Genomic DNA, 27,560 nt, shown 5'->3' with positions numbered 1-27,560 from the left:
ATTTCCTTAGCATCTATATGTTCTTTATGTCCACGTCCCTGTAAATAGAACTGAAATTGTAAACGCGTCCTAAAACTGAGCTTTCTATAATAGAAAATAATTTCGTTTATTTGTGCTTTATTTTTGTCGAAATACTTGTTGACATCGTGAAGACGAAACATTTCATTCGATTGCGTACGAGCGTATACGTATAAAGTTTTCTATGAATGCAATAATAATTGATCTTTTAATATTTAAATTTAATTTATAGATTACTCATACGCATACGTTACTCTCGTATTTATCTATCCTCTAAAAAGTACGTTGTTCATCGTGTTATTTAAGTTCGCTTGCATATGTTCACTAAATGAAAGCTTTTGTTGATTGGGTGACACTTGTGTCATATAGCTAGAAAATAAAGAAGAAGAAGAAGAAGAAGTAGAAAAAAGAAAAGAAAAAAAAAAGAAAAGAAAGATCGATTATGAAGTATCAGTTGAGTGACTAGACTAGACTATTATCTGCATGCACACTCATGCATTCGTACGTTAATGTGAAAATTTAACATATTTAAATAATGCCGCAAAAAAAAAAAAAAATGTGTTTGCTTTGAATAATGAATGAATGGAAATCCTATAAAACTTTAAATTGTGTGTTATTTGTTGTTGGCGTGTGCAAACACTTTCCACATGCCACTGCCACCACTGCCACCACTGCCACCACTGCCACCACTGCCACCACTGCCACCACCTTCATCATCGCCATCAACGCCAACCGCAAAGTATCCAAAGCGGTGGACGCCATTGAAGCGTATCTGAAGTGAAATTATGACAAATGTAAACATGCACATGAGGTCATATGTCTGATTGTATTGCAAATGTTCATTTTGTTTTCTCTTTAATCACTTGAATTTTGTAATTTCCATTGTTGTTGTTATTGTTGTTGTTATTATTTTGCTTTACTTTTATTTTTAGTTTCAATATTTAGATTCATATCTGCGTTTGCTTTTTGAAGAATATTAAATTTTCAACATGCATTTCTTAACATGCGTTGCAGTTTATTTAACTCTTTGCAGACAGCTGAATTTCTTTTTCTTTTCTTTCTACTTAACGTATAGGTTAACTTGTTTGTTTATTAAAGTATAATTTTGACTTGAAATTCATTTGTCTTAACTGACCTATTTTTTTCCCCTTTTTTCGAATTTTCTTGAGAAGTATATGCATAACAATTTATTTTCGTTTCATATTGATTTGATTAAAGAAATACAAGTAAGAAAAGTTTAAGAAGAAGAGCTAACCGTTCACTTTCATAATTAATAAACGTTGGCTACTTTGTATTTTTACCGGTGCCGTTGCCGCTGCCGTTGCCGTTGCCGGCATCTTATGATTTATGAACTCTGCGTAATAGTTTTTTTTCTTTTTAACTTTTCTATTTCTCTCTTTTGCAATGTACAAATTTAATGACTTTATTGCCACAAAAATATTTATGTAACTAAGAAAAGATCGTAGCTATTTGCATGCATTTGCGGTTTAAGTGTGCATTTAACTCAAAGTTGCTTTCTTCTCAGAGATTATTATTGCATATACATTATCGAAAAATTGTTGGTATTATTTTTTTGTTTTTATAACCACGATCGAAAAACGACATTATTTTAGTTTGCCGTACCGTTTGTAACTAGTAGAAATACTAGGCAGAGATTTTATAAGACGTATATAAACCGATGATTAGGGTAAGATTGCGAATTTCTTTTGCAATCTTTGCCTAACCGGTCGCCAGCTTACCATCTTTTCTTCGCCTGTTAATATTCGCGAAAACTAAAATAAAAATTGAGAATATGATTGATAGACAGAGATTGAATACGAAATTGTAATTGTAATTTTTAATTTAAAGTAAGCGAGATATTCACTAAGATAGCTGAAGAATACATCCATAATAAACAGTAAAATGTACGTATTGCGCAGAGTCATTTAAAATTCGAAAGTGAAAGTGGTTCAATACACTGACAGTTACTTTGCAATTTTTATTCAATTTAATTTAGTCCACGTGGCTTTTTATTCCTAAAGCAAGTCATCAGATAATGGGGGAACAATCCGAGCTGTAAAGCGCCGACCCCCAAAAAAAATCTATTAACCGCGTTAAAAATAGAATCGAAAATTTTAGTACTTCTCACTTAGGAAGCTACGACACCGAAAATTTAAATTTGAAATTTCTTTCAAGTATTTGTGAAAATTTCATGCCTCATCATTGAAGTTTCCTTTTAACTATGATGGATATTTGGTTTAACTTGTGCACTTGAGATGGTGATTATTTCGTTCGTAGGGTAAGACAATATTACCTGGAAAAAGTTTTTAGTTAGATCTTATTTTTTGAGTTTTTGTCCTACACAAAAATTTGTTCAAAATAGAAAATTGTGCAAAATAGAAAAGCAAAAGAAATCTGCTGATAGTACTATGTACGGTATGCGTTTTATCTCAGTCATCTATTCGTTATGGGAAGGTGCAGTGAACACCACGAATGATACTAACATGACTAGTGCTTTAGTCAATTTATCAATCCATGCAATATAAATCTTTCATAAACTTAGGCTAAACTAGAGGTTCACACAAAGTAAACTAAAATACTTTGTCTTCCCCAGGTGGCTATCAACGGTCTTATACAAGAGTTTATTTCGCGTTTTTAAAAAAACAAAAACGATTTTCCATTTTAGTTTTTAATGCTAGAGATTTGAAATTTTTGCAAAATTCATTAATGCATATCCTTTACTTACGCTATGCTTAGTTGGCAGAATGTATTGCTGAGCTACGGAACTCTATATGCAAATAGTTTAATATTTTAAAAGATATTAACATTAATTTATTTGAAAAAAAGTTTATAAATATGAAAAATTTTTAATGTTGATTTTTTTGGTTAAAAAAGTCTGCCGCACTTGCATTCTGGCCAGTCCCTCATTTTAAAAATTCCTTCATCAAACATATTTCTTGTCAACATATTATTTTTGTGAAGTAAACTTTTCCATGATGAAATACATCAAATCCATACTTGTCTGTTTTGTTTTGTTTTTTTTTTTTTTTTTTTTTTTTTGAAGTTTTATACTCGCTACACTATAATCAGCATTGTAACTGGAGATTGATAAACTTTTAACGCTACACTCTTAACAAAGGATGGTCGAAATCATTATTCAACCAGAGAGTTTGCTGTAAGGCATCCTTTAATTTTTTTCTAAAATTACTTATTTTCATTGCTGCCTTGCAATGACTAGTTATTCGCTCCCAGCAATCTCTTGAGTAGCTTTAACAACTACTACTCTTACTACATCCATGTCTCATCGCTGATTATTGCGTGTTTTATGAAGAGCGTGTGCACACATCCGAAATCCCATGAAGCACATATACATACTTCTAAGTTCATTTAGCCACGTCCGTAGATGCATCATGCGTTTGTTCAAAATAAGCTGGTTGAAATTAAATGAGTTGAGAGTTTCGAAGCAAATTTAAAAATGAATTTAAACGTCGAAAACCGATGCCGTCCATAAGTAGTAGAATTTCTCCGTAATACAAGAATTCATAGCTATTGCTATTGTATATAGGCTCTTATAACAACAACTCGTCAGAGTCATTTAGTGCGTACAATAATGCTATTTACAATGCATAAAAGTTATATGTATGTCCATTTTCGATTCAAGCCAAATATGATTTCTCTCTTCTGTAAAAATCAGTTGGAAGGCATGCAGTCAAACAGGCGCTATTTAATCGGCTCACAATCTCATGTTGATTAAGTTTTAAATGCTGAAAACGATGGCTAAAAATGAGCTGTCATGTCAATTCAGTTTTTTTCATAGAACAAATTTTGTATTCGACTTATTATATATTATATTATAAATGGTAGTCGAAAATTTCACCAGATACGCGTCCTAAGCTTAGCTTATTTAATAATGATCCCTTAAGTATTTCAGAATGATACAAAAAGATGATAATGTCCAAGCATTGGATTTATTGAACATATTTACAGAGTCTGGTACTTAAAACTTTAAACTCGTTATTTTATTTGACTGTGTATTTTTCGAGCTTGGCTTATTGCTGGATACTTCCATTCTGCCTTGAAGTTTGAACTGCAGCTTCAAAATAGTATCCTTTAGTGGGAGCTGCCTATGATTGGTTTGACAAATTAAAATATGCCGATTCTTAGCTTAGTTTCCGAACAATTATTTCTTAAAGAGAAAACTTTCACACCGATCTTATTTTCGAAAAATCTTTACAATATTTTGGTTTATTGTCTTGGACGCCTTGGGAGGCCAAATAAAAAGGGTGGAACGTCACCTCTCCGCTTTTTTTGAAAAATTAGACTTTCATATGAAAGAACGCTTCATACTTATACTTATAACCTAAGGATGAGGGTATGTTTATTCAGGGAAAACGCCTGCAACGCTTGCTGAGAAAAAAACCATAGATATTATATGTATATACATATATATATATATATCCTTGTCAACGTCAGAGTTTGTTATACATACTCTTTTAGTCGCAAAAATTGACAAGATATCGGCTTAAAATTCGATGAGAATATTAAAAGCTCCGCGTACCCAGTTTGGTATTGAAAATGGTTCAAATCGGTCCAAGCATAGGATTATTGTGTAGGTGAAAAGGCGATTTTTTATTTGTTACTTACAAAGTACAATATTCCTTGCATGAGTTTCTATTAGTTTTTCTAACACCACCTGTACATAAATGGAAACAAGCGATCATGCCGATACACTGTAACGGAATGTTAAAATTTTCCTTTTTTGGATTTTTTTTTTTAAATGACAGTGTTGGATATAAAAGATTCAATCACGGCCAAATATACCTTTCTTCCGATAGGCTTTTTCACATTTTTCAAACACTATTTCAACACGACGATCTACTGAAGACAAAAAAAAACGGCGCTTGCTTATAATTTTAGAAATTTACGCACAGAATAAAAGGAAAAAAATCTCCCACAATTGGTGCGTGGTGTGAGGCTCGAACCGGCATGCACCCGTGACATATTACGCTGTTAACATAATAAATGTGCCAACTTTGCCAATTCGTCCACCTCCTGCTTACATAGCTTATGATCAATGTTCATATATATCGTAAAGAGAATAGATTGTGTTTGTTTTTAAAATATATATGTGTGTGCAAATAATTGCGCTTGCTAAGTTCCCTTCGGACGAGAGAAACGAAGTTTTATTTTAAATTGTTTTAGTATAAGTAAAATTCGTGTGGTTATGATATGAAATTGACAGTGACTGAGGCGGTGGCTGTGACTGTGGCTGTGTAAGCATCTGTGCTTGCGTCTGCGATTACAGTCACGTAAATAGTCTCTGCTTATAATAAAATTAGAGAAAAACACACATTGTGCTAGTGAATCGCAAGTGCCTTCGATAGCTCAGTTGGTAGAGCGGTGGACTGTAGTACAAGTTGCATTCAAAAAACATCAAGATTGGACTGTCTACCTTGGGCGCCGCTTGCGGCGCCCAGTGTATACAGTGTTAGGTGCAGACATCCATAGGTCGCTGGTTCAAATCCGGCTCGAAGGAATTTTCTTTTTTTTCTTTTTTTTTTATATTGAATTTTTTTTTTCTAATTTACTCAAAGGAACGAATTAATAAATGAGTTTGTAATAGAATTAAAAGCTTAAGTGTGGTAGCAAGAGAATGCGTTTAATTTAGAGTTTCTTGACATACGAATCAAACGAATTGTGTGGTATAGATGATAGGTGGGATGTGAATTTATGTATATATATATATATATACATATACACATTTTTGCGTATCTTCCTCCTTTATTTAATATTAAACTAATTTATTTCAAGTTATTTATCTTAAATATATACAAGAAGAACGCTTTGCTTATGTGTGTCGCTTTTCTAATTAAGTTACATTTTAATGTGAATAAATGTTTAAGTTAACAAATCTGTGTTATGTCGAGACGAGGGATGCAAGTCTGTAAGTGAAACCTGGATGCGAGTGTGTAAACGACTTTGTATCTGACATTCTGCCACTTGATATTAATATTATTTTTACTAAATGAAGTTAAGTGACATAAAGTTAGGTTTTTGTGTTTTTTCTTTGCATAATTTATGTTCCTTTTAAGACCGAGAAAAGGTAAGCATTACTATTTTATATTTCTAATACATACACACAGTGTAAAAAAAAGTTGCGAAATAACCGATAGCCTTATTACTGTGCTCTAGCAAGGCATTGGAAATATCTTTTTATTTCTTTGAAGCACATTATTGTGTGATTTGTTTTTTTTTTTTTTTTTTTTACATTTAAGAACAAAAGTCCCCGTTATTTAAATGTCTTCTGAACAGATTTAAGTCCTCTTTGGTACATGTAGTAAGGCAAATACGTAGACAGACACAAAAGATTATTGTGCCGTACGTTTAACAAGTAAAGAGAACGAAGTCTCTCTGTGAACAGTTTTTAACATTTATTCCATAAGTGCAGTGTAACGATCATTGTAGGCAATACAAAGGCAATAAAAAGATACAAAGTTTCTATAAAAAGCCGCAGCATATTACAACTTATAAGATGGCGCAAATATTCCTTAGAATCAGCTAAAAGGTTACTATAAACTGTCATTATCGACCAGACGTGGTTTTTTCTTCTTTTCTAACAAAATATTTGTTTTTCTACCTTATTAACATAAATCTGGTGAATATCTTAGATCCCTTTTAAGGCAAACACAAATTTCGCGAGGCTGAAACATAATACATTGTTAAACAAGTCGAAATTTTCTTGTTGCTATTGCGGAAAGATCAAGCTTTGAAAGAACTTTGACCCTCCTATAATAATGTTGATAAAAATTAAATAAATATAAAAATGTTTTATTCTATTCTAGTTTCGCTAGTAGATATTAATATGAAATTTAATATAAATACTTGAAAAATTATTGGTATTGATCATTGGTATGTATGTTAAATTAGGAAAAAACGAAAAAAAAAGTTACAAAATTTTCATATATTTGCCTTAGGCGGTAACTATTGAAAATCCGTGAGTATCTAGTACGAATATGCAGCATCGTGTTTTTAGTCAGGTACTTGATGTAAATGATGTATATTCCATGCAAACGTAATCTTAATAAAGCACTTTTGAATACTACTCCTCCTTAATCTACTCCTTAAATACAAATCAAAAAGAATATTTGAGATATCATTATGATGTTCCTCTCAATTCACCATTCATTTCCTATAAATTTTATCAACTTAGTTACAAAATTTGAGTTTTTTTTTTTTAAACGAAACTGCATATACAAGACTCTAAGTAAAATAACCTCAAAATTCCTAATACGTATGTCGTGAATTTTGATTTTAATTTTTTCTTCCCTTACAACTAAAATGCTTGAATATCTCCGAATTATCTTTAATCGAACAAGAAATGCTTCCCGAACCGAAATCGGTTAGTGAATTTATTGGTGATTCCTGTTGCGTTAAGCAATAAGTCAGAATTGAAGTTAATAACGAATCGTAAACGTCCGCAACCTTAAGCAAATTATATAAAAATTGCAACGTATTTTATTAAATGAAAGCATGTAAACTAACCAATCAAGACTGGTCTTGCATTAAAAGGTTAGATAGCCCCAGTAAATAGCGACATGCTTGGGTAAATATCTACTTTATAATGTAAGCTAAAATTTGTTATGTTCACTATAACGTGTGATGATTATACCGTATTACAGTATGCTGCGTCAAAATCGTAATCATTTCATTCATGTTTTTTTATCACAAATATTTTCGAATTTTTATGTTGTAGTCTCATGTTGAGGTCAAAAAGCTAAATTGGACTACGGTCCTATTCATCATAATTACAATCCAAGAGAAGAAAAAACAAGGTAAATCATTCTAATAGGCCACGGTCTACAACAAAATACCCTATACCGGGTCGCTTAATACAGTCATTCATGTAATGATATGTCGAAATGGGCGTTATTTGGGAAGTGGTTTAGAAACTCTTCCGACATGAAACATTTTCAGTAGCTTTCGTATTTGGGTCGAAACACGTCGGTGTACCAAATTTCATCACAATATCTCAACAATTTTAACATGTAGATTGAACACAAGGATATTATATGGACAGAAGAACGGACAGGCAGACAAGCCTAGATCGGTATAATCGAAGGTGCGTCTATATTCCAATATATAAACATAACTTTAAGGTTTAACAGCTATCCAAAAGTTGTGCTGCTCATTGCCTAAAATTATGAGTACGCACGAATGGATGCCCGCCTTTTCTTCCCAAGCAAATGTCAATCGAGATGATGCTAGTATCTAGTAACTGTTAGCCAAACCGGCTAGCTGTATTTTTAAACGAATCATCTATATTTTCAAGTTTGATTTGACGTTCGTTGGGCACGTTTGTGTTCTCTTACCTAATTTCAAGCAAAGATTAATGAATTTACATATCTTACATATTCATAATGTATGGGGTTTGCTACGTGCATCTTTCGCGATTATACGATAAATTGAGAGTACCGCTATTCTATGGTTGTGAGCATAAGCAAGTGAGCAAAAGCAAGAGCCTGTGATTCATAATAATATTTTACCCATTAATCATTCATCGTTCATTGAAATTTATTTAGACGTTTATCGATAAAGTTTATTTTAGAAATTTTTATTGTTTCGTAGAGAATACGAGCGATTCGATGAAATATGTATAAAACAAAAATATCTCATATGCTACTCGGTTTGTAAAATTTTTATTTCAGCACTTTATCGTGCTTATGTTCATAAAAAAAAAAAATTCATTCATATATAGTAAAGAGACGGCCGATGTCCGTGTGGTTGAAAAGCAAACCCCCCCCTTAAATATTTTATGCGTTACTAAAAATAAAATCAACTATTAAGTAGAAATTAATTGCATTCGATTTCATAAATAACAAAAAGCAAATTAAAACAATGACCATTGTATGCTAAAATTATAAAGGCTAGAACGTTTTAGTCGGATAAGGCCGGCTATTGAATACGCTACATCATTTGGCAATGACGATAACTTAATAAGTTTGATGAGCGCCTTTATAGCAGGAGACAACTCAAAACGTTAAGTGACGTCGTCTAAATGATAGTCCAATAAGTAGCATTAATTTTTTCTGTTAAAAACCTATTATTCCACAAGTCGTTCTAAGTGAAGAAAGAGAAACAAGGAAAGAAATAGTGAGGTCATGGCCGTAGCCTAGTAGACATGAGCCCAACCGATTAGTCACGCACTGCGCATATTCGCATAAAATTTCATATTAAGAAAGAGAAAAACTTTGTAGCATTTTTCCCAATGCATAAAATTTGTAATTATTTTGAAACCGAGAGCCGTTTGGAAGCGATTGACATTTGGCGGAAATAATAGATGATTACAAACTTTTCATGTCCGATTTTGTACCATGAAGATATGATTAGTGGATTAATGGGTGGGTATCTAAGTGCGTTTTGCGTCAACATATTTATTTAACCCTTTACCGGTCTTATTATAATTCGGCTATCACGAGTGTACGCGTTTATTGGGTAAATTTTATATGCTGCAAAATTACATATTGATGAAAAAAAAAATCGTTACCTGTTGAATTTTTTAAAAAATATAAATTTTAATTCGTTGTTGATAAGCACAATGTATTCAATTGTTAAAGAATTTTGCCATATAAAGGTAAATTTATAGCTATGTAGAAGTGAAAAGAAAAAATGTTGCAATTAAATGCAATTAAATGAATGAATGCTGTTCTATATCATTGAATGGGTGTCGCCGCTTTTTTCGATCTCTGTAGATAGAATCAATATATGCCAATTTTTATCTGTAATGTATCTCCTGTAGTTCATAAGTAACAAGTAAAAAATCCGTTTGTTATTGCTTTTGAAAGCAGCAGTATTTTCAGTTCACGTTGTTCAGCAAGCGGTCCCTTCGACCGCTTTTATCTGAAAGATATACTTGTTAGAATATCTTAAAATGTTGTTATTCGAGAGAAAAAATTATAGTATATAGATTGATTCATTGATTTTTAATCCAAATGCGATTTTGTTTTATCTTTAAGACGAGTATACTCGTAGATAAAGAAAAATGATTTTTTACATTCAATTCTGTGGAAAGGATAAGAAAGAAATGAAGAGATTGTCAATGCTGTGGTGTGTGGTGCCGCTAAATTATTGTTGCTGAAAATAGTGACGCAACAAATACTCATAATAATAAAAATATTGCATACCACAGACGTAGCCGACCGCAATTTGCTTTTAGCAAGAAACTCGAGTCTTTACTGCACAAATTTATTAATAAAGCTATAAATTTATTAATAAACCTTTTTTTTATATTCTAAATATATTGTTATGAAATTCGCTTTTATGAGATACAGTCCCATATCACTAGATCGTGGATATTTTGATCAAGAGAAATGCACTTCAAAGTTCTTTTATTTTACTACTTTGCCTTTCACAACAGGAAGGAATATTTATTTACAATCTATTTTGGCCGTACTCTCAACTTCTACATTCTTGCCAGACTAACCCTACTTTTCACAAATATTCGATTTATATAAAATTTTACAAGCATCTCACTATACCTAAATTTATGGTTATGGTCTAATCTCAGCCTGGTTTTTCCTCTAATCGTTTTCATCGGCCTGCCACTGCATGACGAGCCTGCGAATATGCACTTAGCTTTTACCTGTTTGCTTTTCCGTTAATCGTTTTCATCGGCCTGCAGCTTGATGAGGCGCCTGCGAATGCTCATTTGGTTGTTCCTTCTTTAGGGAATTATTTATTATTACGAAAATTACTTAGCTGATGTTAACTGAATTTGGGATTTTCGTAACAATATGTTAATATGGTTACCATCAATCTTAAAACTTTTATTAATCCACACAATATTTTATCTTGAATTATTTCAAAAATTGAGTAACTGTTGGGACAAAAGATTCAGTTCTTGAACGTTATGATCGCTTTTGGAACTGTTAAAAAATGACTGTTTGATATTAGGCCCAATTTAGTGAGGAATTGTTCAGGTTTTACCTCAGGGGATAAATTTTTATAAATCATCTGTATTTCTTACGGCAACAGTTATCATCGCAGATAGTTATAAAGACTATTCTAAATCCTTTCCCCATTGGAATACCATTAACGAAGTAAGGACTCCCATTGATTGTTACGGAGACAAAGTTACCAAATTTTTTGGTTACATAGTCTTATTGATTTATTGGGAAATGGGTAATCTGACCTAGTAGCCAAAGTTGAAGTTTTATCACCAATAATTACGCACGGCACGCACGGAAAATATGGATCATTAAGGATATTGTTGAAAAAAATCAAGGTCAAATTGATCAAAAACAAACCTAACGTACTGCAATTCATACTATTCTGTTAGAAAAGTTAAAATCAACGTAAGAAAAATCAAAATCAGAATATATGCAAGAATTCGCTTTGGCCACAGAATTGCAACGCAATAATGGATGCCTAAGAAATCTCTTCTCCCAGTTTTCAAACGTTTCTTTTACAGTTCGAAGATTCACTTTCGCTTTCACATAACTTCCTATAATAGGGAAATCTTGAAATTAATTACCGAGTATAGTGTCAATAGAATATTCAAAAGTATGAAGAGGGCTAGACGAACCATTTAAGTTTTTTTAAATATAGAAGCGAGAGTCTTAGCTGGTAGTGTTAATTCTACTTTAATTTTAAAGTTTATTTCCTTGGGATAAATAATACTAAAACCATCGTATATGAGAATTGGTATGTAATGCCCTACATCATAGAGGATGTATTAAGTTTGAGCGGATGTATGTATCACATAAAAAGGCTTGTGATAGACTTACCTATTATTGTACCGACTGATTCAGAATCACTCTTCTACATCGATTTACACTTGCTTGTCCATCCGTTCAACTTGTATTGTTGCATTTAATCTACAGTTCGTTGCTTCGGCCTGTTTTGGCCCTAAATGGTTCGGATCGATACAATTCCAATATAAGGCTTTATTTGAATAACTGTATTAAGCGGAGCGTTGCATGGTATTTAACGGTAGGCCAGTGCCCTCTACAACGCTCTTAGCTGTTAAAAGTATTTTTCAATCTTTCAAATGACATGACAAATTCATTTTATTAGAACACCACCCACCCGTATAAAAATAAAATCCAATCAATGTCAACGGAACCATTTTTAGTACGTATTGATGAAGTAAATATATTTTTGAATAAAATTTATTTAAAAAAAACAAAAAGCTCGTGGGCTGCTAGAGGCAGAAATAGCGTTCATCTCCCTTTTTTCGTTTCTAGTTTTTCATTTTCATTCTCTTTTTTTTTTCTTTTCCAGAGTTTAAAGAAAATGTAGAAAGCGAAGCTTTTCATAGCCAAAATTTTAATGCATTCATGTCAAATCGTTTTGGAATAATCTTTTTTTTTGGATATTTAATTTTAAATGTTTTTTGTGATTTTCAATATTAAATGTATTTTAAATTTGGGACTTAAAAGCGTATGCAATGTTTGCTAGTATAAAATAAAAATATTTTCACTTGATTCGGTCAAAGCTTGAATACTCATCTCCCAGATTAAGGAAATATTTGCAGCGATAATGAGTTGGACGGTTAGTGTCGATATATTTTGGCATCTCGGGCGAGAGTTGACAAATAATTTCGTCAAATTTTAAAACGATATTCACCGTAAGAGAGATGTGTGTGTACGTTGTTTTTAAGATCCTTTTCCACTTTCAAGTTTTTGTTTTTTAGTAATTCCAAGCTCGTATGTACGAGTGGGCGTATCTTGTCTATGGCTTATTTAATCTTTTCATCTCAGTTTTTGAATATATGGTGGCCCTTAACAATAGACGAACGTGGCTAAACCGTTTTGAATTGTTGGGCTTTTTAAAAGCCTTTTTTTTTTTTTTTTTTTTTGAAGGGGGAAATAAAAAAACTAAAGATTTTTTTGTGTTTTTTAAAAAAAGATATATTAAAATAAAAATTGAATTAAACTAAAATATTTTCAATTCTATTCATCATGTTCGGGAAGTAGAACTTTGGGTGCCGAGGTATACCTTTCGTTTTATAGTTTTTATACTGTTTTCAATATAAATAAGGATATGTGTAGTTTACTGTTTATTTTTCATTTGCTGGGAACCAAAAAAAAGGATCATAAATAATTTTATAAAAAGTAAATTTGTTTTGTTGTTCGCAAAACCAACCCTGTTTTATATTGTTGTATATTTATTTTTTTTTTGTTTTTGCTATTGAACAACAAAAACGAAACCAACCTTTAACAACATGTATAAAGCATAGAAAGTTTGCGATGCAATCATCTTGTTGTGCTATTTGTGTACATTAGAGTTTTCATCAACATCTACAAGTCACACGATATTCTCAGTTGATATAATGGCACCATAGCGTCATATAATATCCAACTCTAAGGTGTAAAAATAATCTTTAAAAAATTCTTCAAAGCTCTTTAATTGAAGATATTAGTTTCTTTCTCTCTCTCTCTCTCTCTCTCTCTCTCTCTGTCTCTCTCTCTCTCTCTTTCTCTCAAAGTTAAAGAAATGTTCGCGAAATATTTGATAGCGAATTTCGCAGATGGTCGTACAGTGGTACTAAATGTGATAGAGCGGGCAGAGAGAACAGTTAGAATTGATATCTGAGTTACTTATATTTTTCTGACGATAACTGAGAGAGTTACATCTCGGGTACAACTCAGTGAGCATGCCTAGACCACTGCTTCGTAAGTGTGGTAATTTATATCCTACGCGGGGAGACTTTTTTGTTCATCACTGTTCTGTAGTGCACTGATTTTTCTTGTGTGTGCAATATGCCATCTTGGCACGTCTCAGAAAGTTTGAAACAATTTGACTAACTATTGATTGCTTATCTCCTAAGTTGCGCATTGGCAGAAATAAGCCTTAAGATAATAAGGGTTGAAATCTGCCGGAGATTCGTACATCGAACTTCTATATGGACGTTTCCATCTTTGATGGCAAGTATGCGGAGAGAACAATTTTGAAGCAGTAGTTGCGGCTAGGCTCCATTACAAACTTGTAAGTTTTTTTTTGCATTTAGCGCAAGAGAAAATATCCCTGTCATCACAGAACATTTTCGAGTGAACTTCTGATATCTTCAACAGTAACCATATCGCTCTGGCCGATTGACCGACGATTCAGCGGACGATTATAATTCTTATTATTTCTTACATAAGACCCAATTAAGGAAAAAATAAGTTTTTCGGAAGCTTCACTTAATCTGAAATTGAAATTGAGCGTAATTTGCCTTAAGCCAAACTTACAATTTAGAGCAAGCAATATAAAGTCTTACTCAATCCTCGTTATCTACCCTCTTAAGTAAATATACTAGACTCGCAAAATTGTACCCAAATTATAGGCATGTATTTTAGTCGCTCAGGGCTATTTTGACGGGGAAATTTTGGATATTTGTCTCCAAAGTTCAGACAGAGACATGCGTTGCAGTCAATCTAAATAGTTGAGCTTTGCACTAGTTCTAGATATGGTAGCGGACTAGACATGGAATGACTTCTGGTGTTTTCGTTCTATTCTCATGATTGCAAGAGTTCTGACGACAGACGGCAAACATTAGATTACGCCAATATAATTAGTTACAATATTTAATTATGTAACAAATATAAAGTTGAAAAGTCTTTCGGTTTAAGGAGCGCGTCTTAGTAAATTCAACTAATGATAAGGAGGATGTTTTCCGCATATTATTCGGATATTGTTTTATCTACACCGTTGTAGGATTATGTCATCATGAGAGAAGCTGAAGGAAGAATGAAATTTGATTAATTGATTTTGGATTATTTGAATTTGATTAAGTTGATTAATTGAATTTGATTAATAATGATTTTGGAATGGCTTTAGGTGATGCGTTATTCAGTGTTCATATTAAGAAAAAGAGAAGAAAGGTCATTTTAATTTTTCGATATAGGGGCGTTTTGCCCATTAAGGTGAGTTTCCATTTAATTAAGATTTTTGACAGACGTTTCATGTCATTCGACTTATTGAATTACAAATTAGTTGATCTTTTGTAAGCTTTGAAAATGGCTGTTAACGCAATCTCTTTGCCAACATCTATAGATGCGAAACGAACACCACGAAGTGATTTCTTGAACGTTGAGAAAGAAAAAAGCTTAAGAAAGAACATACAGATTGACGTACAGTTATGAGAGTATGCGAAGGGCCATGATCGCGATGGAAAATCCAGAAGTTTGGCCATAGATCTTGACGCTTTCCACGAATAGATTAAGGAAAGACGCTCAAAACTTAGATCACATATGTTATTAACTGTTTAACATCTTAAACATATATAATAAATAATAAAAATAAAAAAAATTCGTCGAAAACAGTTACTAAGATTTACGAAAGACGCTTTAATTAAAAAATTTCCGTATTATTTGAAGGCAGTAATGCGAAACCTTTTCTCACCTCTTAGTATTACGAATAGTAATAAATTTCGTAATTACTTTAAACTAAATATATTTTGTTTGCACTAAAGTTCATTTCAATTGAACAAGTACGGACACAATAATGGGGCACGGCTCGCTATTAAATTGCCTACGTCACTTTAGAGTTACTGATATTAACGACTTCTTAAAAAAGGGCGTTAAATGGGAAGTGATCGAAAAAGGTGGTCCGGTCCGAATCATTTCCAACAGCGTTCATCGTTGGACTAAAAAAGTGAATGTACCAAATTTCATAGGAATATTTCAAATATATGCGTTTTGTAGACTGGACGTAGAAAAACGGGACCGACTGACGGGCGGATAAGTTTAAACCAGAAATATTCAGAGAGTAATTCTGAACCGATCGGTATAATAAAAGATTCTCCTGAACGTTCTATACATTTGCCCGCAAGTGCTCTAGAGTATACAAATTATTAAAGAAAATAGGAAATCCATAAAACAAATTATTGAAATAACCTTTTTACCTTCCACTACCATTATTAAATGTTTCCTTAAAATTTACTTCAAAAAAAAACAAAAAAATAATAATAATAATTTCTATAGAACACAATCGAGCGTCAATTTCAATATAATTCATGGGAAATGTTAACGACCGACCTAGTTGGAAGCGAATTATAAATTCGTAAAGTTGTTGATTTCGTTTTACGGAAACGGTAAAGAAGAAACAAATAATAAAACAATTTGAATTGATTATAATTGGCAGTTTGAGTTCTTGTACACATTTACATCTAGCATACAAATACTGAACTCATTATAACTCACTCGTAACTTAAATGTCTACTAACTTTATGACATTTCAATTTTGTAAGACTTACTTACGCTTATGAAAGATAATAAGTAATCTGTTTATTTTTTTCACGCCAAATACACACTCTTTAGCTTTGAATCCTTTTTAAAAGAGTACGTTAGCCTACATATCATTTAAGTATGTAAAAGTGTACTCTACAAAAAGTGTACAATAAACGAAACCTTATGACGTAAAAGTGTCTCTACCAATATTCTGTACCATATTTCAGTAGTTTATATATAAGCATGTACAACACATCGATCAATAAGTTCCAGGACCAAATAAGAAAAACTTCCTTTGTTTACAAAACTCGATTTTATTCATCATTATAGTGTTCCGATATTTTCTTCCGATAATTTCTTTAGCGAGCGAATTTTGTCAAAACGCTCAAAATACGCTTAAATTTTCGCTTTTACCTCACTATTTGATATCAATTTTTTCCTCTAAAGAATGCTTTTTAAGATCTTTTAACGTTTGCAATCCGATAATATTCGTTGGCCGCTTAATACGGAGTGCATTGCAGGTGAGGGCAAATATTCCAATTCGCATTCATATAATTTTGCTATTATGCTAAACCAAATGACGTGTGAGATGCTGTTTTCGATTCACTGTGAGTATGTTGCAGAGATACCAGGGGTTTGTCGACCAATTACATTTTTTAATAGGACGACACGGTTTTCTCAGCGTTCAGAAAGTTTATTCGCTACCACACAACACACACACAAAAAAAAGTATTCCCCGTGGGGGAAAAGACTTTCTCATACGTAATTTTTCATGCAAAATATTGTTTTTCCACGGTTTTGGAATGTCAGCTGTCTCTTACAATTTCTGTTTTCGATTATCGAGAATAATTTTTGGGATTTTTAAAATATTCTTTAGCGTATTCCCTTTTAGGCATCCATTGTCTGTTGTTCGGTACGGCTTCGTTTCAAATTAGAAAATTATCGATAAATTGCTGTTTTTGACGGAGAAAAGTACGGACTGGTTGGTTTCAAAAAGTCAAAAATCAATATTTAATCAATGTTTTTAAAATAAGGAAAGTAGTGCCACTACAACATCTGTAACGCGTACCTAAATGATCGAAATGAAATGAAGCATTCGTAAGCGCTGTTTAAAAGTTGGGCGCTATCTAAAAATAGTATGGATTTATTTTGTTCAAATTGTTGGTGAGGTGACATATATGTCGAAATCCCGACAATTATTGACCGATATGTTATGTGTAAAATAAAACAAGAGAGAAACTGTTGTCCCAGATACTCATTCTGTCAGTTATTGATACGGAAAAGCAGTTTTGTCTAAAATTTCTTGGCACTAAAACACTAAAAAAAAAAAAAAGAAAAATTCTTTGCTTTGTATCTGTTATATACATCAATAGCACTTAAGTTAAATAATACCAATTTAAATATACTTAAAGCAATAAAATACTTGTAGTAAGTACCCGAAATTGTAAAGTTTATCAAATAGGCACAACTATTTACAGCAAATTTTTATTAAGCATTTTCACAAGGCACAATTAGTTCTATTATTATCATTATTATTATCCTTTAGTTAAAAGACAACACAAATCAAGATCTAAAAATATATTACAAATTTTTTAAAATATCTTTCCGAAAAATATGCTATGCGAAACGTTTAGGATATTTTCTAGATTTTCTAAGTAGTAAGTCCTTTTTTTATTGATACTTTTAACACATCATGTTATTGCAAACGTTTTCAATCGATTTTTCTAATTTTAGTGAATAGCAATTCACGCATTGCTGCTAAAGGCAATTTTGAAAGATTAAATTCACAACTGTTCGACTGCATTTCGGTATTGAAAGCAAGATGAACGCATTTCGAAACTTGAATGAGTTAAGCGTCGCAAGGGCTATAATATATGAAATATATTTACTTGTTATAAATTGAGTGTGTTGTGTGCATAATTGTTGTTATTACCTCATATAAGTTACAATTTGTTATGTTTGCGTATTATTGCTGCTATACGACGATCAAAGATACTTAAAATTTAAATGGCACGTTACAGTTCCCATGTCGTCATACAATGTATATATACTTTTATGCAGATAAACACGCAGGTTGTCTACAAAAGCCACCTAATCCGAAATAGAACTCTGCTTTATTTTTAGGTTATTTAACAAAGATTTGCTTGTAGTTGCGACAAAAAATTTTGCTTTAAAATTTTACCTCCAAGTGTACGGCGAAAAGTTGCAATATTACGCGGAAGGCGATTGTAAGTGTAAACGTATTTCATTCATATTCAACAATAGCAGCAGTAATTGTAAACGTGTGTCTTCATCAACATTTTGACATTCATTTTAAATTTCTAATACTTCATAGATAGCAACATCGGGAAAAAATTGCGTTAATGGTTTCGTGTAAGAAAACTATCTTTTGGTGGCTGAGCGCACGCATTAAGCATTTCTAACTGCTAAAAACAGAATGACAACTCAAAAATATCAACTTCCTTTTGTGTGAAACAATTAATTTTCAATATGAGATCATTTGCGATTCCGAAAACAAACGTTAAAAAAACATAATTTTGATTGGGATTCGGATTGAATTTTATTTCAATATATTGCTTGAACTTTGTCAATGTTTATGAAATACAACAATTGTACAGTGCATAGAAATTTTTAAAACTGTCTCGGAGAGCAATGAAGTCACAGCTACATTTCATGCATGTGCACTAAGGAATGCGTAAATAAGGAATGTTGGCTTTTTAGTGGAAAAAAATGTACTTGCTGTTCCTAAAATATCTGTGCAAAAATAACCTTTTAGGTGCGGTTTGTGGTCACTTTCGTAAATGAAAATGGCATTGCAGAACGATACAAAAATATGATTACTGATCTTTTTGAGGCGCGAGTCGACGATTTTAAACTTGAAGATATCTGGTTTTAAGCAAAGTTTGCGATAGACCATATATCTCGTGGTACCATAAATCTATAACGACAAAAGTTCAATGATATTAGCTTGCCATAAAGATTACACGATTTAATTATATTCGACTTCTTACTTTGGGATTACGTTGGAACGACGTTATTATTCACCAAGATAATTCGCGTTATTGGTGAAATAAGAGCGGATTATCTATTTCAGAATTAAATTTTTAGTTCTAAATAAAAATGGAATTAATCAATATCTAAAATACAAAAGAGTTCATGTTCATATCTTTCACCGTTTGGTGTCTATTACAAATTAAAAACAAAAATAAAAAAAAAAAAAAAAACCACTTACTGTGTGCTCCTATATTATTTGATTATAATAAATTGACAAATACGTTACGAAGCTTCGATAAAGTTGAAAATAAAACAAAAGAAAATAAATAAATAAACGGTAACAAGTTAAAGAACAAAGAAAATAAAATAACATTAATTAAATAAATTGTTTTTTCTCTTTTCTGCGAGTATTTAAGATAACATTGTTTAATTTTGGAAGCCAACGTTCCGCAAATAAATAAAGGATTATCGTTAATCATAAAAAAGTTTATGAAAAGAGATGAGTGAGTTTCCCAGCTTGTCTCTTACCAAACTAAAAAATTCCTAAGATATTCTAAAAAACGAGCATTTCCCCCAATGAAAGCATACTTTTGGGGTTGTAAAAATTAATTAAATTTCTAGCGCATTTTCTGGCTATGATAAAATGCGACGAGAAGAAGGAAATATGAGAAAGCATTCTTAAACGCTTTTGTTAGGTAAATAGGGGAGAGACGCCAAACTCTTTAACAACTAAATAGGTATTTATCTTTAAACAAAGCAAGCACAAGTTCAGGTCGGTTTGGTCAACAGGATGAAAGCCACAAGAGATGCAAAAACGAACTTTTTTGCATATTTCTTATGTACACGCAACTTCAAGAACAAAAAAAAAAAATTTAAATTTCAACAATTTTAAAGCAGTACACCTAACAAATTTGCTGCAATTTAATGACTAGTATTCCGGTTATAGTCGATGAATTCTTGATCAATATCGATAAATATCAATAAATTGAGAATCGATTTTCCCGAGTCCGGGTAGGTTGGCAGGTTCTTTCAAGCGCGAATATATTAAACTGAGTATTATAGATTAGCCAAAAACATTTGATCAATTAAGAAATACACCACAACACTGCAAACGCCTTAGCCGTTCAGTGACAGGAGTTAAGGAAAAAAGAAATAAGTAAAAAAAAAAAATGAATGTTTTACTTCAAGATGGTAATTGGCCTACCAGATAGCTAAGAACCGCGACTATCAAATCTGCATACCCCGGTTCACTTCTCAGTGTGATGATGCGTACATTAATTATTAGGTCGAATCGTAAATGACTTTCGTTAAGAAAAACAATTGAATGTAACATGTACCACATAAAACAGTCGATAGACGTCTATCTGAATCCTCATCTATATAGTGAAAATAAAAACTCCTTTGTTTTGGTGACTTATGTTGAGTAAATATCAACAATAGATTCTACCTACCTGCATCGGATGTTATTTATGACTCGACCTAATATAACTAGTCTTGGTAGCTTTAGTGATCGGCTTGTCGGTAAAGATATACCGATCTGACTTACATCTTCTACGATACATCAATCGTTCCCTATCTCTCTCACTCCTGACTTCTCATGACCATCAGAGCGTCGCACGTGTGGAAGAGAAGCCCTGAGTGCTTAGTCATGTCAGAAAAAAAAAAGTTTGTTTATTTATTTGCGCAAAAAAACGCTTATTACTATGCGCTTTCATACTTTCTCCATACTGGCATGCAGTGTGTAAACATACAGTAAGGATGCTAACAATTTCTTGGTAGGAAAAAACACGCTATTTATGTCTGTGTCTGCGCGCCCTATTTTTCTGAATGAGATGTTCGTCCTATGCACTGAATATTTTTTATTTTTTTTTGGTCTGATCAATCACTCGGAAGATGTCACCTATTTGCGTAACACGGTGCCGGTCAGGAAGAAGTGGGAAAAGACAAAGAAGGAAAGAGGGATGTGTGCCGAATCGACAAGTGTTATGCCTTTATTGACTGAGCATTCACTTTAGCTACGACCAAAGCGAACTGTACCACATTGAAATTTGAATCAGCGAATACTGACTTGGTGGTCGATTGGCGATCCGTATTTTCTCGGCTACTCACGCGGATAAACGACTTTAGCTTTGTGACACACTAATATCGTCGAAAGCAGTCATGTAATGAGGACGCCTAACTGGTAACTTTAGCCTTCGAGAGAAAAATTACTAGTGTGACTGAGCGTATCAGAGCTGATTCTAACAAGCGACATGTATGAATGTGAAAAAGGACAGGAAAGACAGGAAAGTGTGTTAACGTCCTTCTGAATTCTTTTTCCATATTTTAACTTTGTCGAAGCTGTAGCCGGATAAGCTCGCGTTGACCAGTAATATATTGTGGAGCAAAAAGGTGACTCAAATTCTACAATAATGATTTTTGGCAACGACTGAGAAAAGTCTTTCAAGTATTGATATAAGAAATATTGGAGGCATTGCGAAAAAAACGGTAAGACACATGCTCCCGTATTTCATCTTTACTATTACTTTTTATTCTGATTCTTTCGCATCGAACGATTGATATTAAAGCATACCTTCTCATGGTGTTTAACCTTGCCTGCTTATAGGTGGTGACAGTTTATTTGACTGTAATTTTAGCAAATAAACTTTTCTTTTCAAGTTCTACGCTGTTATCTTGTCAAAGATTAAATACTTATTCATATAGTTAATTAATTTCATATTACTGCTTTCATTAAATCAAAAAAAATCTTGTAATTGAAGAGGATAATGGCAAGAGAAAAAAAAAAAAAAAACATAGATGGCGTATTAATACAGGTTCGCGTACATTTTATTAATACAAGCAGGATATACTTTTTGTTTCTCTGGTAAAGGCTAATATTTAAGAGTCCTTTTACAGCTACATTCATTATCGTAATGACATATTAACATTTACTAATGAACGTAAAATCTAAGCGGTAATAATAAATTATTAAATACTTGAAAGTATCTTTAGAAGAAGATTCTCATTCATCGTAAAAATTATCTTATCATCTTGCTAAGTTCATCTTCAAGTTACGTATATATGATAATAACCTTAAATATTCATTGATTGCAGCTAAAAAAAATGTCAAAGTAAATGACGTAATCTTTGCAGATTTACTGTACTTTGTTAAGAAGCCCATCAAGTGAGATCTATTCTTTGAATAATTAATTATTAGTGATTTTCTCTAAGCACATATTTATGAGCTATTTTTGACTTACATGAAAGGTTTAGTTTAAATAATCAAAAATTTGCATAAAGGCTTTTCTTTTAGTTTTTTAACGATTGTGGAATAAACGTGTCCAGTATAGCAAGTTATTCTCAAAAGAGTGTAAGGATTTTGGCTTTTTACTGTTCTGCAAGGGAAAAGGAACCGTGTTAATATCTTGTTAGACTGTCATGCATAGAGTTACTGCATACATTTTCATGAATCAAAAATTTAGATTGGAAGAACTATCGAAAGTTAGGAAGAGGCTATGTTTTTTCGGGGGTTACGACAAGCCTTAGCTTTGATAAATAAAAAAGTGCAATTTTGATTACGTTACCCGAACAGGAATTTATGGCAACGATCATTTTGTCACTATGCCGAAATTCCGTTCTCCATCATATCAAAGCAATGGATTCAATGATTCGCCTTAAATTAAATGCTAATATTAAACCTATGCAAAGGTCAGGTCAAGAAATGAGGGCAAAGATTCTTGCCTAGCAACTCAATGGTCGTACGTTCGAATCTCAAATGCGGTAGAGTTCTTAATAAAGCCGATATTGCTTCGATTGCTAGTGCTTTAAGACTTTAGTCTTAAGAATTTATTTCTCCAGCTAAATTTATAATAATAATAATATCTTATACCTAAAAATCTGTTATTTGGTCTAATTGATTTTTATATCTTTTTTGATTGTCTGTTTCCGAAGCATGTCGTGCCTCTCAAAAGCTTCACGTTGGTTTAACCTGTATTGCACACTTTACAGTCTTTTAAGTTCGTTCACAATCTTCCCTTGTTACGCAAGAAATAAGTGTGCAAAGGAAAAAGGAAAGTAAATCAATTCCTTATATTGATTACATGACATTCTTCGTAACATTTTCCCATTGGATTTTTACATTTTCCGGTACACATTTCGCAAACAAACAATTGAAACGTAATGCGTACAGAATCGTAATTGGGTCTATAGATGGCACAATACATCTATCATGCACGATTTAAATTCAATTCATAAACATCGCAATTCATAATCGTTTAACGAATTGATTTAAGTCTGCCTATGTGTCTGTCCACGTCCACGTCCTCGCAGTGTTCAAATCACAACTAGCAATTGTCGATGAAGCTTGATGCATGATGAGACCGAAGGACATACTCTTTTGAAAATTTGAATTTGATGGAGTCATTTGTACGACTTTTCATCGCGGAAAAGTTAATTTCGATAAAGGTGCTAAATGAAAAGGATTGACAAAACTATATTTGCTTGCTTCCGAATATACATGAACGTAAATGTACATGAAAATTTTCATTGTTGTTCATGGGTTGTAGTTTATGAGCAGTAGCTCGAAAACCAAATTTATTTATTCATTTTTTTTGTTTTTTTGTAAACAAAGCTGCTACGGACGTGTTCTTTGCGCATGCCGGTCTACCTGCCGGAACATGCAGTGTTTTTGCCAAACTTGAAGCCATTTATAGCCGAACAAACAGTGTGGAAACTTCCGATTAAGATACATAACCGATCAAGAATAGATGTAAAATGATTTCCATTTCTAAATTTATCGATGAAAATCGACGCAAAACGTTGTTTTGCCATAGAAACAATACCGTACACTCCTATAAATTTCCTTCCATACTCCTGCAAAAATACTGCATTTATTTCCGAGAAATAACAACATTATCGTTGGACAAAACCGACCCAAAAAAACACCCTCCACCAATTCGCCTAATATATCTATTCATTCATTTTCGTGATAATAAAGCAAAAGTTATATATTCTTTTCATGTAAAAGCATATTTATAATGGAAGCCCTTGTATTGAAGGCTGTCCATAAACATCACTTGGTGTGATCCAAGTTTAGCAAAATTAATATACTTTTTAAAGATTTTATTACTTTTATTAGTTTTCTTCGTAAAAGTCTAAAATTATGTTGGACAGTTTTGCCAAATAACGGCTTATTTTCGATGAAAATCCTTGCATAGAATAGAGGGGTCCAAAATTATATCCTTGCAGGTAAAATTTGGACCATTTAATATCCATGGAAAATTTCTATTATATGACTAATTTTCACTATACAATATGAAAATTTAATGCTCTTTCTCATACAATAACAACGACAACGTGGAAGGGGGTTTAAAAAATTTGCCGCATCCGACCAACGGACAAACGGGCAGACAAGGTTGTGCCGATATAGAAAGTGACTCGGCTTGGATTGGTATAATAAACATTGAATATATCTGAAGCCCTTCGGGTTATTACATACAGCGTCTCAAACTTAATATGCTCTTCGCACGAGTAGCATGAATAAATTCGACAGCGTTCTTTGCTACTAATTAACAGTGGTCTAAGGTATTAGATCGGTCGGCTTTGCGTGGCAGTTTGCGTGTTTTAATATGTTTTAGATAAAGTATAGAAACCAATTGAGTTACTTAAAGTTCCCTTGATCTATTTAAAAATTAACCATTCTGCTCATGACTACTCCCATTACCTGTTAATGCTTAAATACGCTATGCTGCACGCTATACTGCATTTACTCAAATATTATTTACCTTTTAGAAGCAAAAATTTTTTCATTTTATAAACTCCAATGCCAGTCTTAAACTTTTTATTAAAACCTTAATATATTGCACTCTTATTGTCCGCTTGTAATTATTTCAATAAGTATTTGCTAATGGTTTTTAGGTGTTTTAGCAACTTCTGTTTAATGTTGGTCAAGCAAAGTAAAAAGACCAATTCCGCAGAGGCTTTATTTTTTCATTAGTTCGTACACGTACATGTATCTCTCTCAGCAATGGGATGTAATGGAGATTTTCTTACCTTTCTCAGCCATGTTGCAATAGAATGGAAATTCCCAGCGCATTCAAAGACAAATAGAGAGAGAGAATACATTTATAGCAGAACGGGGAGCAACATATTTACTAAGTTAACACCTCATTTTTTGTGTGGTTTTAAACAAAAAGATGTAAAAGGAAGAAAAAAAAAACACATAAAAACATTATGGTTGGGCAAAGCTGACTATTAGATATCCTACTCTACTTTGCTTAATACAGTTGATCACACATTTTTCTGCTAATACACCAAAACTGATATATTATTATTCTTATGCGTGGAAGCCCACATACCTTTCACGAAAGCTCGCATAATGGAGGATGATCAAAAGGTCAGCTAACATGGTTCAAATATAGCGAGCTTAATTTATTTGTCAAGAAATTCATTATTTTTCAATTACTTTCTCATAAAAAAAACTACAAACTTGACTGGGCTAGAGGTTGCTTTTTATGGGGGTCCCTATATATGCTGAGATATAAAATATAGATCTACATATATCAAATCCCTAATGGACAACTTTTCATTTCATAATGAAAATGTTAAAATGTTTTTGGCATACAAGGGTTGAATATGATAAAATTGGATTGAACTTTAGCCATAAAAGAGCTTATATTTCACTAGACCCTTGTATAGACTGGAAATTACCTGGGTAATTTAATTTCTATATCAAATTATTATTATTGAGAAATTTTCACCATGAAGTGTTGAGAATTGAACTGTTTTGCCATGTAAAGACTCAGTTTTCGTGGGAAGAGTTATTTTCGCAACAATTTAAAATATCGAAATACTATTAGTTCGTGACTTTTCGTCGGGTTCGTTTCGGGTTCGTCCATGGGCCAAGAGTTGTGTGTTTTTGTGCTTTTGTGTCAAATTCCATCAAAATATCTTAAAAATTTGTGGCCTATCGACTGAACACCAGAAAGCAAAAGGGACAGACGGACAGATGGGCTTAAATCGTTTCAGATGGTGATACTGAATTAATCGACATGAAAGAGTGGATCTATCTCAAGTTCTTTCGGCCGTTGTAGACATCGGCAAAAAGTTCATATACCCCTTGCCACAGTTGGTGTAGGGTATAAAAAGTCAAATAAGTAGCGAAGGGTAAATTCGAAATGTGATAGGATAAAAGGTAAATTTGTTGTTGGCTTGTTGGTCATGGGTTTTGTTGATGCTTTCGTTTTTCTTACCTTCTCTTTTTATCTCTTCACAAATACAAGGCAAATAAATGTGTTTTTACTTTTAATGCAAAAATTTTTACACAATTTTTCCCTATGCAGTATTTATAATTATTATTTAAAATTTTTACATAAAAAAGTATATTTTAAGTTGCGGTAAAGGCAATGATCTACGATTTTTCGAAATTTTCTAAAATAACATTTATTTAACGAAGTTCAGAGGATAGATAGATAGATGCTTAATAAAGCATACTACAACAACAATATTTATTGTAAGAAACTTTATTATAGAAATGTACGCCGTTGTGTCTTAAAAGTTTGAGCAATGGTTTTTTCAAACAGGCAGTCTCAAAGTTTCACCGTAATCAGCACTGGCCGCCCAAGTAAGGTAAATGTGCAGAACTTATAACTAGAATTATTTAAAAATACAATGTAAGAAGGTATAACAATAAGCTTTTGCATAAATTTAGGTGAATATGCTTATTGACCTACTGAAGATATCTAGATATTTTTCAATGTACGTAAGAGTTTAGATATAAGTATTTGTTACTCAACCTGGCAAATAACAGATCATAAAAAAAAAAAAAACAAAGGAAAGAGAAATAAATAAATAAATAAATAAAAATAAATCTATAAAAATATTTTTTGAAAAAATGATTTTTCTAAAAAACACTTATGTTGCACCAGATAACTGATGCAAATATTTAATGCGCTTTAAAGCTTTTGATTATTCATTTTAAAATTTATTTATATTGTTTTTCAAATAAAGAGAAAATATTAAGAAATCATTTATAGGTTAATTTATGCAAAAAGTATATAAAGCTAATAAAATAATATATATATATATGTAATAAATGTTTCTCTCTTTCAGCTATAGTTTTCGATTCATATTTAAACCAATCTACAATTGCTTATATCATCATGTTCTAAAATAAGAAATAATTTCTCACCATATGATTTTCGGAATATGTTATTTATATAAAATACATTACACGCCTTTGGAGTTTGTAATTGAAAGCAGAATGCAAATTAAATTCAATGTTTTGTTTCCGAGTAATTTGTAAATCATGTACAACGTTGCAAGACTTAAAAATAAGAAAAAAAAAAAACCAAAAAAATTTATAAAAATTATGATGAAAAT

General features: G+C 32.2%; 1 protein-coding gene and 1 non-coding gene across 2 annotated transcripts in view; both read left to right on the top strand.

The window, feature by feature from the left end:
• Window positions 1-27,560, top strand: part of LOC119637282 (eye-specific diacylglycerol kinase) — a 265,570-nt gene that overhangs the window by 52,590 nt on the left and 185,420 nt on the right. The window lies entirely within an intron of this gene.
• Window positions 5,372-5,533, top strand: Trnay-gua. The gene is made up of 2 exons: window positions 5,372-5,408; window positions 5,498-5,533. It is a non-coding gene; the product is annotated as a tRNA-Tyr (tRNA).

This window comes from Glossina fuscipes, unplaced genomic scaffold, assembly GCF_014805625.2.
Source record: "Glossina fuscipes isolate IAEA_lab_2018 unplaced genomic scaffold, Yale_Gfus_2 59, whole genome shotgun sequence".
Taxonomy (NCBI): Eukaryota; Metazoa; Arthropoda; class Insecta; order Diptera; family Glossinidae; genus Glossina; species Glossina fuscipes.
Note: the sequence above shows the minus strand (reverse complement) of the source record. Positions and strands in the feature narration are given on the sequence as shown.